The 17,668-nt window shown below is 43.3% G+C and overlaps 1 protein-coding gene across 1 annotated transcript in view; it reads left to right on the forward strand.

Annotated features, from left to right (window-relative positions):
* The first annotated feature begins 1,061 nt into the window (after positions 1 to 1,061).
* The window catches only part of FLT3LG (fms related receptor tyrosine kinase 3 ligand), a 44,996-nt gene continuing 28,389 nt past the window's right edge, over positions 1,062 to 17,668 (forward strand). Inside the window, exon 1 of the mRNA XM_060780490.2 lies at positions 1,062 to 1,203. The gene's annotated coding sequence lies outside the window, so the exon portion shown is untranslated. The remainder of the gene's footprint in view (positions 1,204 to 17,668) is intronic.

Raw genomic sequence — 17,668 nt, forward strand, 5'->3', positions numbered from 1 at the left:
AATGCTTCTAGAATATGGCCATGTAGCCCGAAAAACCTACAACAACCCTCTGAGGATGCTTGCCATAGATGCAGACGAAACGTCAGGAGAGAATGCTTCTAGAACTGGCCATATAGCCCGAAAAACCTACAGCAACCCTCTGAGGATGCTTGCCATAGATGCAGATGAAACGTCAGGAGAGAATGCTTCTAGAACATGGCCATATATCCCGAAAAACCTACAACAACCCTCTGAGGATGCTTGCTATAGATGCAGATGAAACGTCAGGAGAGAATGCTTCTAGAACTGGCCATATAGCCCGAAAAACCTACAACAACCCTCTGAGGATGCTTGCCATAGATGCAGACGAAATGTCAGGAGAGAATGCTTCTAGAACATGGCCATATAGCCCGAAAAATCTACAACAACCCTCTGAGGATGCTTGCCATAGATGCAGATGAAACGTCAGGAGAGAATGCTTCTAGAACATGGCCATATAGCCCAAAAAACCTACAACAACCCAGTGATTCCGCCATGAAAGCCTTCGACAATACAATCTGGGATCAGATCCTGGGATATAGGGCAGTGTAGCCTGGACAAACTAGATAATCTGGGATTAGCTCAGGTATGGGCAAACTAAGGTCCTCTGGGTGTTTTGAACTCCAGCTCCCACAATTCCTAACAGCCTACTCAGAGTTGAAGTCCAAAACACCTGGAGGGCCCAAGTTTGCCCATGCCTCATCTCATCCCAGATTATCTGGTTTGAACTGGATTATATGAGTCTACACTGCCAGATAATCTGAGATATACAGATAATATGGGATCAGATCTTGGAATATAGGGCAGTGTGGAAAGGAAGCAACTCAAGAACTGTCCCTAAGCACATGGAGTCGGAAGAATGCACATGCTCAGAGGTAGTTTTGCCACCTGCTTCCTCCTCCCTATATAAATTGCATCAACACTGTAGCATTCATGAGAAATGTGAATGGGGAATGTCTCTCCTTATCAACCCCGGGTCTGTGGCCCCTCCTTCCTTTCCCCGCCCAGAACAAGTAGTTTCACTTTCAGCCTCCACAAAACGACAAAACCACGCCGTGTGGCTATACTTTGGTGATTTTGAGGAGAATGCGGATTAGAGGAAGCGGCTGTGCTTAGCCTGCCTCAGTTTCCCCTTTCGACGCGGCCACTCCTTCCTTCTGCAGAGCTCAGCAGCCACCTGCACAGGTAAGGCCCAAAGGGCAACTCCCTCTCCCTCACCTTGGGACTCCAACGCCCAGAATCCGTGACCAGGACCCCTGGAATGTGGATTTGGGGAGATGCAATCCCAACTCTAGATCTCACCCTCCCAACTGTGTAAGGTCCATCCTTCCTTATTAGATTGGAGGACAAGGCATCAACTGTGGGTGCAGCTGCACTGGGGAATGAATACAGTTTGAGCCCACTCCATGGCTCAATGCTATGAAAACCTGGGATTTGTAGTTTTGTCACAGTTTTAGTCTTCTTCCAAAGGGTGCTGGTGCCTCACCAAACTGTACTTTCTATGATTGGTTCAACCAGGCATGGGCAAACCTGGGCCCTCCAGGTGTTTTGGACTTCAACTCCCACAATTCCTAACAGCCTGTTATGAACAGGCTGTTAGGAATTGTGGGAGTTGAAGTCCAAAACACCTGGAGGGTCCAAGTTTGCCCATGCCTGTTCTACGCCATAGAATAGATGCACCCTGGAGCCTCAGAAGTTAAAGCTTCCCACATGGTTGGCTTCCACCCCAAGAAGCTTTGGAGATCCTCCAAAACAATGCAATCCTCCACTAATGAGATGCCTCAATACTTTGGGACTCAAGGCAGCCTCCACAAACCTTGATGGTGTTTCTCAACTTGGGGGTTGGGAATCCTGGGGGGGGGGGTCCCAAGGGGGGTTTCAGAGGGGTCACCAAAGACCATCAGAAAACACATATTTCTGATGGTCTTAAGAACTCCTTTATTAGAGAAGGCTGAAGATCGCTCTGCCTGTCCTCTCCCTTTTTGGTGTTGGTGAACTACAACTTGCAGAATTCAAAAACAGCCCCCAACCCCACCAGTATTCTCTTCTTTTGGTGTTGGTGAACTACAGAAAACAGCTCCCAATCCAACCAGTATTCAATGTTCACCATATAGTGTGCCAAGTTGGGTGCAGATTCATTGTGGGCTGGGTTCAGAATGCTCTTTGATTGTAGGTGAACTATAAATCCCAGCAACGACAACTCCCAAATGTCAAGGTCTATTTTCTCCAAACTCCACCAGTGTTCACATCTGGGCATTTTGAAATATTCGTGCCAAGTTAGGTCCAGATCCATGATTGTTTGAGTCCACAATGCTCTCTGGATGTAGGTGAACTACAACTCCAAAACTCAAGGCCAATGCCCACCAAACCCTTCCAGTATTTTCTGTTGGTCATGGGAGCTCTGGGTGCCAAGTCTGGTTCAATTCAATCGTTGGTAGAGTTCAGAATGCTCTTTGATTGTATGTGAACTATAAATCCCAGCAACTACAGCTCCCAAATATCAAGGTTTATTTTCCCCAAACTCCACCAGTGTTCACATCTGGGCATATTGAGTATTTGTACCAAGTTAAGTCTAGATCCATAATTGTTTGAGTCCACAGTGCTCTCTGGATGTAGGTGAACTACAACTCCAAAACTCAAGGTCAATGCCCACCAAACCCTTCCAGTATTTTCTTCTGGTCATGGGAGTTCTGTGTGCCAAGTTTGGTTCAATTCCATCATTGGTGGAGTTCAGAATGCTCTTTGATTGCAGGTTAACTATAAATCCCAGCAACTATAACTCCCAAATGAGAAAATCAATCTACCCCCCCCCCCCCCCCGCCGCCCCCAACCACTAGTATCAAAATTTGGGTGCATTGGATATTTCTGTCAAATTTAGGTCCAGTGAATGAAAATCCATCCTGGATATCAGATAGTTACATGATGATTCATAACAGTAGCAAAATTCCAGTTATGAAGTAGCAACAAGCATAATGTTATGGTTGGAAGTCACCACAATAGGAACTTTAAGACGGAGTTGCGGCATTAGGAAGGTTGAGAAACACTGCTCTAGATGCTTTGGACTATGACTGCCATCATCCACACATAGCTGGGAGTGCTAGGAGTCATAGTCCAAAGCAAATGGAGGGGATGGAGTTGGGAGAGGAGTCTGCTTTGAACATTTTCCTGCCTTGCATAACCAGACTTAATACTCTCCATTACTGGAGATGATGGGACTGACACCCGAAATACTGCTACAACAGTATTTCGGGAGCTAAGGCAGATATCCCCAGTCTATGTGGGGATTCACATTAACTATGGCTCCCATCATCCACACATAGCTGAGAGTGATGGGAATCATAGTCCAAAGCAAGTAGAGGGGATGGAGTTGGAAAAGGAATCTGCTTTGAACATCTTGCTGCCTTGCATGGTTGGATTCAATACTCTCCATGACTGGGGATGGGACTGACACCAATGAGATGCGTCAACAGTTTTTCGGGTTCTAAAGCAGATATCCCCAATCCCAATCTGTGTGGATTCTTATTATGGGGTTAATTAGGAGTCGTAATCCAATGCATCTGGAGGGGACCAACTTGGAGGAGCAAGCTGTACTGAACATCTTGTCCTCCATCTCGATATTCACTTCCCCCTGTAAGTAGGGATGATGGGATTGAGAGTCCAGCACATGTTGGGTTGTGGAAAGCGGATCTCAAAGTCTGGTCAGGTTTTTTAATGCTAAGAGATGCCAAGGATTGGATCAAGAACATCTTAATTGACACAAATCCTCTCCAGATATCACCCTCATCTTCCTTGTAAGCCACACCCACTCCGTTTTTGGCCCTGCCCACTTTTTTGCCCAGGTGAAGTTTATTACACCTGGTCAGAAATTTTTTATTGCAAAAGACTCACCCTTTTACTGCAAATTGATGTACAGTAGACTCTTAATTAACAGGCTCTCATTTAGATGTTGGATAAATGTAGTTTCTGGTGGCTTGAGAGTTAATATTAAAAGTAGCCTAACTAATACAATACTCAATACTACGCTGTACTATAAACTCTGTATTGACTTGGCATCAAAACATTAAAAGATAAAGGTTTCCCCTTGACAGTGTTTTGAAAGTAAAATAGGTTGGGGAGAGGAGAATCATTTGCACTGCCTTAACGTCTTTTGTGTGTGTGTATAGTAAAGGTAAAGGTTTCCCCTTGACATTAAGTCAATCCTGGAGGGTGGTGTTCATTTCCATTTCTAAGCCAAAGAGCCAGCGTTGTCCATAGACACCTCTGAGGTCATGTGGCTGGCATGACTGCATAGAGCACTATTACTGTCATGCAGAAGCAGTACCTATTGATCTACTCACATTTACATATATTCAAACTGCTAGGTTATCAGGAGCTAGGGCTAACAGTGGGAGCTCACCCCGCTCCCGGATTTGAACCACCAACCTTTTGGTCAGCAAGTTCAGCAGCTCAGCAGTTTAACCCACTGCGCAACTGGGGTCACTAATTAAAAGCAAATAAAGACAAACTTAATTTAATGTAGCAGTTTAATTGCATTATGGGGGAAAAAACAGCTTTATGATTTCAGCATGCAATTTTAGTTGCTTTTTTTTTTTTTTTTTTGCTGGTTGCTTGAAAATTCTGGTTGCTTGAGTTGTGGTTACATGAGAATTCCAGAAAGACATTTAATTAGCAATTATATTAGAGCACTTACCATACCCAGCCAGTTTTAATCATGCATTTTAAACTCGTGTCCTGTGTTTTAATCTCTAGCTTGTGTATTTAATATGTAGTGTGTTTATAGACGAGACGATGAGATGGATAATGTTTTTAATTAGGAGACACAAATAGCTTATGTTTTTATTACTTTTGTTTGGTTTTATACTATTTATTAATGTTTTAAATGTTTTATGATGTTCTTACTCATCGAATCGTTGCCTCTGTAAACCGTCCTGAGTCACCTGAAGGCTGAGAAGGGCGGTATACAAATATAGTAAATAAATAAATAAATAAATAATAAAAATAATAATAATAGGTTTTTTTAAATGTTTGTGTGTTTTGGTTGTGCTGTGACCCATCTCAAGCCATGAGGAGAGGTGGGTAAGAAATAACATCATTATTATTATTATTATTATTATTATTATTATTAGGGAGCCCCCAGTGGCTCAGCAGGTTAAACCGCTGAGCTGCTGGATTTGCTGACTGAAGGGTTCGCAGTTTGAATCTGAGGAGCAGGGTGAGTTCCCACTGTTAGCCCCAGCTTCTGCCAACCTAGCAGTTTTAAAACATGCAATAGGTACCGTTTCTGCAGGAAGGTATCAGCGCTCCATGCAGTCATGCCAGCTACATGACCTTGGAGGTGTCTACAGGCAACGCCGGCTCTTCGGCTTAAAAATGGTGATGAGCACCACCCCCTAGAGTTGGACACAACTAGACTTAATGTCAAGGGGAAAGCTTTACCTATTATTATTATTATTATTATAAAATATGTCTATAAAAGTGTATTATAAACAGCTTGGCCATTGATAAAAATAATATCTGCTCTGAACTGTACTATCCTGAATTGAATGGTCATAGTAAACGGTAACAGATGGTGGGGGTCAAGCCATCGCTTGGCAGGTCAGCTGTGTTAAGTTGAAACAATCTATATATATAAATTTGTTAGGGGCATCCAACGAGGAAACAAAACTCAAAAACCCCCCAACGAAACTGTACCAAAATTGCCATGCCCATAACACAACCCACAAGGTACAAACATATCTACTCAAAATGAAAAACAACACAACAACACACTCACAAAACGGCAAAACAACAAAACTCAAAAAACCCCAACGAAACTTAACCAAAATTGCCATGCCCATAACACAACCCACAAGGTACAAACATATCTACTCAAAATGAAAAACAACACAACAACACACTCACAAAACGGCAAAACAACAAAACTCAAAAAACCCCAACAAAACTTAACCAAAATTGCCATGCCCATAACACAACCCACAAGGTACAAACATATCTACTCAAAATTAAAAACAACACAACAACACACTCACAAAACAGCAAAACAACAAAACTAAAAAAAAACCAACGAAATTTAACCAAAATTGCCATGCCCATAACACAACCCACAAGGTACAAACATATCTACTCAAAATTAAAAACAACACAACAACACACTCACAAAATGGCAAATCAACAAAACTCACAAACCCCCCAACGAAACTTAACCAAAATTCCCATGCCCATAACACAACCCATAAGGTACAAACATATCTACTCAAAATGAAAAACAACACAACAACACACTCACAAAACGGCAAAACAACTGAGCATGCGCATTGGTGCCCAGCCGCAAGTTCCCTGGCGTGCGCACACAGTTCCCTCTGCGGAAGCCATGCCCACTCCAAGCCCCGCCGCGCCGCTTCCTGCACACACCCCCCCCCACCGCACGCACACACACAACCCCACGCTCCATCACTCCCCCCGCCGCACACACACACGCAACCCCACGCTCCATCACTCCCCCCACCGCCACACACACACGCGCAACCCCACTCCCCCCCGCTGCCGCACACACACACGCAACCCCACGCTCCATCACTCCTCCCACTGCCGCACGCACACACACAACCTCACGCTCCATCACTCGCCTGCCCCAATCTTACCTCCTTTTACTTCACGCCACCTCCAAACCCCACCGCACCCCTTCCCGCCCTGTCAAAATCCAGGAAAGACAGGAAGGAAGGAAAGAAGGAAGAAAGAGAAAGGGAGATAAAGAAAAGGGGGAAGGAAGGAAAGTTAGAGAAAGAAGGAAGAAGAAAAGGAAAGAAAAGGAAAGATGGAAGGAAAGAAAAGAGAGACAGCAGAAGAGAAAGAAAAAGGGGGAAGGAAGGAAAGAGGTAGAGAAGGAAGAAATGAGAGACAGAGGGAGGGAAAGAAAAAGGGGGAAGGAAGGAAGGAGAGAAGGAAAGAAAAAAGAGAATGAAAGAAGGAAAGAGGGAGTGAAGGAAGGGGGAAGATGTAGAGAAAGAGGGAGGGAAGGAAAGAAGGAAAGAGAGAAGGAAGAAAAGAGACCAGAAGAGAAAGAAAAAGGGGGAAGGAAGGAAGGAGAGAAGGAAAGAAAAAAGGGAATGAAGGAAGGAAAGAGGGAGTGAAGGAAGGGGGAAGATGTAGAGAAAGAGGGAGGGAAGGAAAGAAGGAAAGAGAGAAGGAAGGAAAGAGGCCAGAAGAGAAAGAAAAAGGGGGAAGGAAGGAGATAGAGAAGGAAGAGGAGAAGGAAAGATGGGAGGGAAGGAAGGAAGGAGGGAAAGAAGGAGAGAAAGAGGGAAGGTTGGTCACAGCAACACGTGGCGGGTAAAGGTTGTTATTTCTATGATTATTATGATGCTATGATTCCTATGAGACCCTTTTAGGGGGAATGGGAGAGGTGTCAGGTCCCGGAGGCAATGCATTGCATTATTGTTATTGTTATGATGGTGGTGAAATAAAAGGAAATAAAAAGCGAAAGAAGGAAGCAAACAGGGAGGGAAGAAAGGCAAAGGAAGAAAGGGGGAGGGAATGAAGGAAAGAGAGAAGGATGAAACCAAGTAGTGAAAGAAGGAAAGAAAGAAAGAGGTAGAGAAGGAAGAAAGGAGAGAAAGGGGGAAGGAATAGGTAGGTACCTCTCTTTCATAATAGTCCAGATATCTACCTCAACTTTGATAAGTTTTACTATAGGCCACAGCAACGCGTGGCAGGGCACAGCTAGTAGTAAATAAAATCACATTCTGTTCGCATTTTTCTTACCTTAAATATCCCTCAGAGTGTTTGTGTTCAATTAGGGTGGGAAATGGGAAAAGTCAACACAGACACTATGAGAGTCACATGAGAAGACTCTTACTCCAGCAAGCTACATCTGGTGAACATTTTGCTGCCAAAATTCATGTCCCCAGAGCCTGAGAAATTACTTTTTTTGCACTGTAATTCACAGAATCACTCAATTGGCGTGGGCAATGACGTTTGGTGCATCTGTACTGTACTATAGAATTAATGCAGCTTGACACCACTTTAACTGCTGTGGCTTCATGCTATGGAATTACAGGGTGCCAAATAGTGCTGATGCCTTGCCAAGCTACTAATCCCAGGATCCTGTAGCACTGAGCCATAACAAAGTGGTATCAAACAGTATTAATTCTACAGTGTAGATCAGGCATGGGCAAACTTGGGCCCTCCCGGTGTTTTGGACTTCAGCTCCCACAATTCCTGTTAGGAATTGTGGGAGTTGAAGTCCAAAACACCGGGAGGGCCCAAGTTTGCCCATGCCTGGTATAGATGTACCCCCTTTCAATAGAGGATTCTCTGATAAGCAGTCCAGAAAAAGTTATATATTTGTATCCTGAGTATTTCCATGGGGAATAATGTCCTGATTTTAGTGTTTTTTTAATACTGGTAGTCAGATTTTGTTCATTTTCATGGTTTCCTCCTTTTTGTTGAAATTGTCCACATGCTTGTGGATTTCCATGGCTTCTCTATGCAGTCTGACAGTAAATACAGAGCACCACTCAGAAAACTGGGGAATTCCAGACATGAAACAAACAGCAGCAGCTAACACCTCCTGTAAAGAAGTCTTTATCCCACCGAATGGCACCAAAAATATAAAGACGTATCAATGCCACCAATAAAATGTAAAGACGTGGTGTTAATCCCACCAAATGGGATTACCAAAAATGTAGGAAAGTTCCTAGATTGCTATTAAATTAAACTGCCACCAATATGTTTAGAGACGCTGGTCTTAAAGTCTCTGTTTATGCCTATTTGCGTTGTGAGGTAACTTTGGTAGAGTGGAATGCACCGAACATAAAATCAATGGAGGAGACAGGTTTAAAATACAAAGAGAACAAGTTTATTGTTAACAAAGCGTAATTGTTGCAATACTGAGATGTTGAGCTTGGCATATGCTGATGGTTACAATATGGCTTAGTTGAGATACATTCAAGGCTTTTGATGTTACAATCTTATAAACTCCTTCTTCAGTGAAGTGCTTTATTATTTCAGTGTTCCCTATTGTGAATATTCACAATGTTTGTCCTATACTGGATCAAACCACTGATCTCCAGTCTTCCACTACTGGCGATCCTAAAACCCCCTCTGTTAGATTCTTTTTAACTCAAGCAATCTAACGAGGTTTCTCCTTCAGCTCCCTTGCTGAAGAAATATTCACAAATACCAAGAACTAACTGAATCTATACTGCTTCACACCACAGAGCCCTAACTGACTCTGCCCTCTTCTCAGGGTCTCATCCTCCTGACTAAACTACTTTTCCAGAGTCCTATCTGACTCTGCCCTCTTCTCAGGGTCTCATCCTCCTGACTGAAAATTAACTGTCACTTTCAAACCTTTTTCTCCTTAAGCTCCGCCCACCTCCTCTTCGGCCTTGTTACCATGGCAACCTATCTCTCACAGCTAGGCCACGGCAACCAATGTAAAACACAAATACAGTTTAAACACAGTATAATAAACACTTTATAATAAACACATCTCTACACCTCCCAATAAAGGATTCCCCCAGGCCAGGCATGTAGCTGGGGGGGGGGGTGTTGAGGGGCTTCAGCCCCCTCCCCCCAAATTCTCATGGTGGTCCGCGAGAAGGCCTTACTGGTATATTATTTAAACTGTTATGTTTATTCATATCATGACCTGATCACCATGCTTAATATATCCCATATGCATGGGGGTATTGGGGTAACGATACAAAAGGTTTGCTAGAGTAGACCCTCTTTCACTCAGACTCAGCCCCCCCCCCCCGAATCAAACTCAGCTCCCCCCGAATCAAAATCCTGGCTACGGGCCTGCCCCAGGCAGGAAGCAGCCAGGCTTTGAAGCTGCAAGGCCATTCAGTGCTAATCAAAGTGGCCAATTGCATCATTTGCATCAAACAGACAAGAGTTCTTTCTCCCATCCTGGACATTCGACAGATATATATAAATCTCGCTTAATCTCCAACAGACCTCTCAATCTCTAAAGATACCTGCCATAGATGTGGGTGAAATGTCAGGAGAGAATGCTTCTGAAACATGGCCATACAGCCTGGAAAACTAACAGCAACCCACTCTTTTGATTAATTTGTATTTGTATCTAAAGGAAAAATAGAAAACAAAAACAGAATTAAAAAGTTTTTTTCATAATATATAAAACTAAAAACTACTATATCTAACACAACTAGATCTAAGACAGTCACGCTAATAAACACACATTAGACACAACTATTGGGACTATTTTGTGAACCTTTCGGTTGATTTTTACTCCTCGTTTTCCTACTCCTTTAGATAACACTGTAAATTTGTTTATATGCTTATATGCTTTATATTTTAATGCTATGTTGTTATTTTATTGCAGTCCCCATTGGGGGAGAGGTATAAATAAAGTTGTTTATTATTATTGTTGTTGTTGTTCATTCGTTCAGTCGTCTCCGACTCTTCGTGACCTCATGGACCATTATTATTATTATTATTATTATTATTATTATCATTATTATTATATATCCACCCTTTTCTCAAAAAAGCATTCTGATCCAAATAATTAATTTTTCTTTCATTCTCCAAATCATTAGCACTGCATATAGTAAGTCACTGAAGTTAATTCACACCTAGGCACATATTTGCTGTGTTTGGCCTGCCTTGGTAACCTTTGTTGTAGTTGCATGCCTTCAATTCATTCCCGACTACCTTCTGCTTTTCTTCGAATGTCTTGACTCTGAAGCTTTAAGTTACCACAAGTTGGAACTGGAGGAAATTTGGTTGAACAGGATTCTTCTTTGGGAGAGATGTGCCCTCATTTTGCCACCGGCCGAATCAACACAAACCATACTTTGCAGAGGTCTGAACTGATTACAGTTAGCCCTCTCTTTTTTGCAAAGGTTATGAGTGCAGGACCTCGATGAACTGCACCCATAAAACACTTTTTTAAAAAACTGAGAATATAAGTAAAGGTTTCCCCTGACTTTAAATCTAGTCGTGTCCAACTCTGGGGGGTGCTGTTCATCTCCATTTCTAAGCCAAAGCGCTGGTGTTGTCCGTAGACACCTCCAAGGTCATGTGGCCAGCATGGCTGCATGGAGCACAGTTACCTTTCCACAGAAGCAGTACATATTGATCTACTCACATTTGCACGTTTTCGAACTGCTAGGTTGGCAGAAGCTGAGGCTAACAGTGGGAGCTCAACCCACTCCCTGGATTTGAACCACCAACCTTTCAATCAACAAATTCACCAGCTCAGTGGTTTAACTGGCTGCACCACCAGGGGGCCCTATCACCTATGTAGAAATCTCTATGGTCCATAGATTCCCACTGGAGGATCTACAAATGCCTAGATAATTGCTCTCTCTAGGGATCTCTAGGTTTTTTGTGACCAACACAAGTTGTCCATAGAGTTGGGCTGGAACATAGAGTGCATATTAATTAAATCCATGAGTAGTCAGATCTGCAGCTGTGGAGGACCAGCTGTACTTGCAGAGGCTTTTTAAAAATATGTTTTAATTACTGTATATATTCCTGTATAAGTAAACTTCATGTATATGTCAAGGGCATTTTACCACTCAAAGAAGAGGGTGGTTCCTTTTTTGATATGAGTTAAGATATAATATTCACTGTGACCCAGATTTTTTGGGTTGATTCTTTGATCAAAATTTCTAGACTCCTACATAAGTATATATCAGGCAAGGGTGAACTTTGGTTCTCCAGGTGTTTTAGACTTCATTTCCCACAATTCCTAATAGTCTACTGGGATGTTGTAGTTTTTTGGAGCTATATGGCCATATTCTAGAAGCATTCTCTCCCTATGTTTTGCCTGCATCTATGGCAAGCATCCTCAGAGGTTGTGAGATAATAACTATGTTCCCATTCAGCATTTCATCATTGTTGACACAAATGGGTTCAACCCTTGTGCTGCTGAACTGCTGACCTGAAGGTTGGAGTTTGGTACTAGAACACTCCAAAATCCATGGATGCCCAAGTTTCATATAAAATGGTGCAATAAATAAGTGGGGTTTTTTAAAGATTGTGGGTGGGGTATACAGAATCTTTGAGTATGGAGGGCCGAAGTGGCTAAATCCCACTTCATCTTGGAAGCTAAGCAGGGTTGGCCCTGGTTAATATTTGGATGGGAGTCCGCCAACGAATACCGAGTGCTGTAGGCTCTGTTTCAGACTAAGGAAAGGGCAAACACCATCTCTCACTATTTTATGCCATAGAAAAATCTGAAAAAAAATCCATGGGATCTGCAAAAACCAACAGGTGTCTTGAAGGCACATACACAGGGTAGCTAGCCATGAATGGATTCCTGCTTGCATTGCAAAAAACTGGAGCCCTCGGTGGTGCAGTGGGTTAAACCCCTATGCTGGCAGGACTGAAGACTGACAGGTTGCAGGTTCAAATCCGGGGAGAGGCGGATGAGCTCCCTCTATCAGCTCCAGCACCTCATGCGGGGACATGAGAGAAGCCTCCCAGAAGGATGATAAAAACATCAAATCATCCGGGCGTACCCTGGGCAATGTCCTTGCAGATGACCAATTCTCTCACACCAGAAGCAACTTGCAGTCTCTCAAGTCGCTCCTGACATGACAAAAAAAATTGCAAAAACTTTTACCATCCTGCTGATATTCCTTTTTGCATTTGCTTTATAAGACTAGGTTCTCTGTGACGACAAGGTGCAGCTCAGGACATTTTGGCAACAACTATGCACTGGGGGTCAGCGAACTGAAATGGACTGGAATGGGCCACTTTACATCAGATGACCACCAGATCTACTACTGTGGACAAGAGGAACATCGAAGAAATGGAGTAGCCTTCATAATTAATAAGAAATTCGCTAAAGCGGTGCTTGGATACAACCCAAAAAATGACAGAATGATCTCAATTCGAGTGCAAGGAAAGCCTTTCAACATCACAGTGATCCAAATATACGCCCCAACCACAGCTGCTGAAGAAGCAGAAGTAGATCAGTTCTATGAGGATCTGCAGGACCTACTGGATAATACACCAAAAAGAGACATTATTTTCATTACAGGAGACTGGAATGCCAAGGTGGGAAGTCAAATGACAACTGGGATCACAGGCAAGCATGGTCTGGGAGAACAAAATGAAGCGGGACGCAGGCTGATAGAATTCTGCCAGGAAAACTCGCTGTGTATAACGAATACTCTCTTCCAACAACCTAAAAGACGGCTTTATACATGGACCTCACCAGATGGTCAACACCGAAATCAGATTGACTACATCCTTTGCAGCCAAAGGTGGCGGACATCCATCCAGTCGGTGAAAACAAGACCTGGGGCTGACTGTAGCTCAGATCACGAACTTCTTATTGCCCAATTTAGAATAAAACTAAAGAGATCAGGGAAAATACACAGACCAGTTAGATATGATCTCACTAACATTCCTAGCGAATATACAGTGGAAGTGAAGAACAGATTTGAAGGACTAGATTTAGTAAACAGAGTCCCAGAAGAACTATGGACAGAAGTCCGCGACATTGTTCAGGAGGCGGCAACAAAGTACGTTCCAAAGAAAAAGAAAACCAAGAAGGCAAAATGGTTGTCTGCTGAGACACTGGAAGTAGCCCAAGAAAGGAGGAAAGCAAAAGGAAACAGGGATAATAAGGGGAGATATGCCCAGTTAAATGCGCAATTCCAGAGGTTAGCCAGAAGAGATAAGGAACTATTTTTAAATAAGCAATGCATGGAAGTGGAAGAAGACAACAGAATAGGAAGGACAAGAGACCTCTTCCAGAAAATTAGAAACATTGGAGGTAAATTTCAGGCAAAAATTGGTATGATAAGAAACAAAGATGACAGGGACCTAACAGAAGCTGAAGAGATCAAGAGAAGGTGGCGAGACTATACAGAAGATCTGTATAGGAAGGATAACAATATCGAGGATAGCTTTGACGGTGTGGTGAATGAATTAGAACCAGACATCCTGAGGAGTGAGGTTGAATGGGCCTTAAGAAGCATTGCTAACAACAAGGCAGCAGGAGATGATGGGATCCTAGCTGAACTGTTTAAAATCTTAAAAGATGATGCTGTCAAGGTGATGCATGCCATTTGCCAGCAAATATGGAAAACACAAGAATGGCCATCAGACTGGAAAAAATCAACTTATATCCCCATACCAAAAAAGGGAAATGCGAAAGACTGCTCAAACTTCCGTACAGTGGCCCTTATTTCTCATGCCAGTAAGGTAATGCTCAAGATCCTGCAAGGAAGACTCCAGCAATACATGGAGCGAGAGTTGCCAGATGTTCAAGCTCGGTTTAGAAAAGGCAGAGGAACGAGAGACCAGATTGCCAATATCTGCTGGATAATGGAGAAAGGCAGGGAGTTTCAGAAAAACATCTACTTCTGCTTCATTGACTATTCTAAAGCCTTTGACTGTGTGGATCATAATAAATTGTGGCAAGTTCTTGGTGGGATGGGCATCCCAAGCCACCTTGTCTCTCTCCTGAGGAATCTGTACAAGGACCAAGTAGCAACAGTAAGAACTGACCACGGAACAACAGACTGGTTCAAGATTGGGAAAGGCGTACGGCAAGGCTGCATACTCTCACCCAATCTTTTTAACTTGTATGCAGAACACATCATGCGATGTGCGGGGCTGGATGAATGCAAAGCTGGGGTGAAAATTGCTGGAAGAAACATTAACAACCTCGGATATGCAGATGACACCACTCTGATGGCCGAAAGTGAGGAGGAGCTGAGGAGCCTTCTAATCAAGGTGAAAGAAGAAAGCGCAAAAGCCGGGTTGCAGCTTAACGTCAAAAAAACCAAGATTATGGCAACAAGAATGATTGACAACTGGAAAATAGAGGGAGAAACCGTGGAGGCCGTGACAGACTTTGTATTTCTAGGTACAAAGATTACTGCCGATGCAGACTGTAGCCAGGAAATCAGAAGACGCTTACTTCTTGGGAGGAGAGCAATGTCCAGTCTCGATAAAATAGTGAAGAGTAGAGACATCAGACTGGCAACAAAGATCCGCCTAGTCAAAGCCATGGTATTCCCTGTAGTAACCTACGGATGTGAGAGCTGGACCTTAGGGAAGGCTGAGCGAAGGAAGATCGATGCTTTTGAGCTGTGGTGTTGGAGGAAAGTGCTGAGAGTGCCTTGGACTGCGAGAAGATCCAACCAGTCCATCCTCCAGGAAATAAAGCCCGACAGCTCACTGGAGGGAAAGATACTAGAGACAAAGTTGAAGTACTTTGGCCACATCATGAGGAGACAGGAAAGCCTAGAGAAGACAATTATGCTGGGGAAAGTGGAAGGCAAAAGGAAGAGGGGTCGACCAAGGGCAAGATGGATGGATGGCATCCTTGAAGTGACTGGACTGACCTTGAGGGAGCTGGGGATGGTAACGGCCGACAGGGAGCTCTGGCGTAGGCTGGTCCATGAGGTCACGAAGAGTCGGAGACGACTGAACAAATGAACAACAACATGCACTCTTTTAAATTAGCAAGAAGAGACTTCAGGACCTGAGTGCCTCATAAATTTCTACTGTTATCTCTTATCAACATTTAATCTTTAAATCCTTTGCATACAATGCAGCTCAGCTGTGCCGTTTCTGCACAGAGCGGAACCCGGCAGGCAGGAAAGCTATTGCATGGTTTCTGTGGTTTCTGTGGTCTGTTGTAAGTACAACCGAGTCTTGCTCCGATGCTGTGATGATGATTTATACTTTCCCCTCCCGTTGCTTTTGATGGTCTAGCAAATAGGGATTTGCTGTCGTTAGTAAATGGATCATTGCTGACTCTGCAGTGGGACACCACTTTAATTGCCGTGGCTCAATGGTATGGAATCCTAGGATTTGTACTCTGGCTAAAGACCTTGTAAAATTACAGCCATGATTCCATAGCAGTGATCCACGGTAGTAAAAGTGCTATCAAAATGCACTAATTCTACAGTGTAGATGCAGCCTAGGAATAATGTTGTTTGGACACCTGAATCCTGATTTTTCCATCTGTGGATTGTAAAATTGTACAGAACAGGCATGGGCAAAGTTCTACCCTCCAGGTGTTTTGGACTTCAACTCCCACAATTCCTAACAGCCCCGGCTGTTTTTCCCCTTTTTGGCTGAAGGGGAAAAGAAAAGGGCCCGAGACTGTTAGGAATTGTGGGAGTTGAAGTCCAAAACACCCAGAGGGCCAAAGTTTGCCCATGTCTAGTATAGATGCTCACCCTTAATTTAGATCATAGAATTGGATGAGACCCTGTGTCATCCAGCCCAACCCACTACCATGCAGGAATACACAATCAAAACACTCCAGACAGATGGACATACAGCCTGTGTTTAAAAAATTCCAAAGAAGGAAACTGTCAGATACCAGAGTAATGTATTCCACTGTCTAACAGCTCTTACCCTCAGGAAGTTTCTCCTCACATTTAAATAGAATTGTTTCCTGCCATTTGAATCTATTGCTCCGTATCCTGAGGTCTGGAGCAGCAGAAAAGATGCTTGTTCCATGTTCAAAATAATTTTTTTTCAGATATTTAAACATGGCGATCATGTCCCCTCTTAACCTTCTCTTCTCCAGACTAAGCATACCCAGCTGCCTAAGGCATGGTTTCTGGATCTTTTACCATTTTGGTCAACCTTCTTTGGACATGTTCCAATTTTTGATGTGCTCCAGCCTGGTTTCTGGGCTCCCTGGTGGCGCAGCAGGTTAAACCAGTGAACTGCTGAACTTGCTAACTGAAAGATCGGCAGTTTAAAGCCAGGGTGGGGTGAGCTCCCACGGTTAGCCCCAGCTTCTGCCAACCTAGCAGTTCGAAAACATGCAAATGTGAGTAGATCAATAGGTACCGCTTTTGCGGGAAGCTAATGGTGCTCCATGCAGTCATGCTGGCCACATGACCTAGGAGGTGTCTACAGACAACATCGACTCATTTGCTTAGAAAAGGAGATGAGCACCAACTCCCACAGTGGGACATGACTAGACTTAAATGTCAAACCTTTATCTAGCCTGGTTTCCAGACACAAATTGTCAATATTCTTTTCTGTTTACATATGATTCATAAGATGAACAGAGAGGGAAAGGTATTGGAGCCTGGCTTTAACAAAGTCAATATCTGCCTTTGCTAAGAAGGAAATTCCACTGTCAGGATGCTACACTTAAGGATTTTCCGTCTGAGTGTTTGTTTGCGCTTTGATACTTTTCAGAGTTCCCCCAAATCCTGATAGTGCACCACTTTCCTTGTGCATAGATTGCTCTGTGTTAGCTAGGAATATCAGAAATGCAGGGAAAGATATAGCAAAATGGGGTTTGTATGATCAGAATTCATTTATTTATTTACAGCATTTTTATCCCGTCCTTCTCAACCCCCGAGGGGGGACTCAGAGCAGCTAACAAAGGCAGCAATTTGATGCCACAATTAATAACACTGTATAAAACCATCAATACATACACAGTTAAAACAATAGCAGTTAATTATAACCAAATTATCATAAGTCATTAAAACAATACTCAGTCCACAAACCCACTGATAGAACCATAAAACCGTATCCTCATACATATCGTTGTGCCAATCCATTTCCAGTCAATGTGCTGCTTTATGTTTATTGTCCAAAAGCCTGGTCCCAAAACCAAGATTTTAATTTCTTCCTGAACGCCAGGAGGAATGGGGTTGATCACATTTCATTTGGAAGT

This window comes from Anolis sagrei, chromosome 6, assembly GCF_037176765.1.
Source record: "Anolis sagrei isolate rAnoSag1 chromosome 6, rAnoSag1.mat, whole genome shotgun sequence".
NCBI classification, from domain to species: domain Eukaryota; kingdom Metazoa; phylum Chordata; class Lepidosauria; order Squamata; family Dactyloidae; genus Anolis; species Anolis sagrei.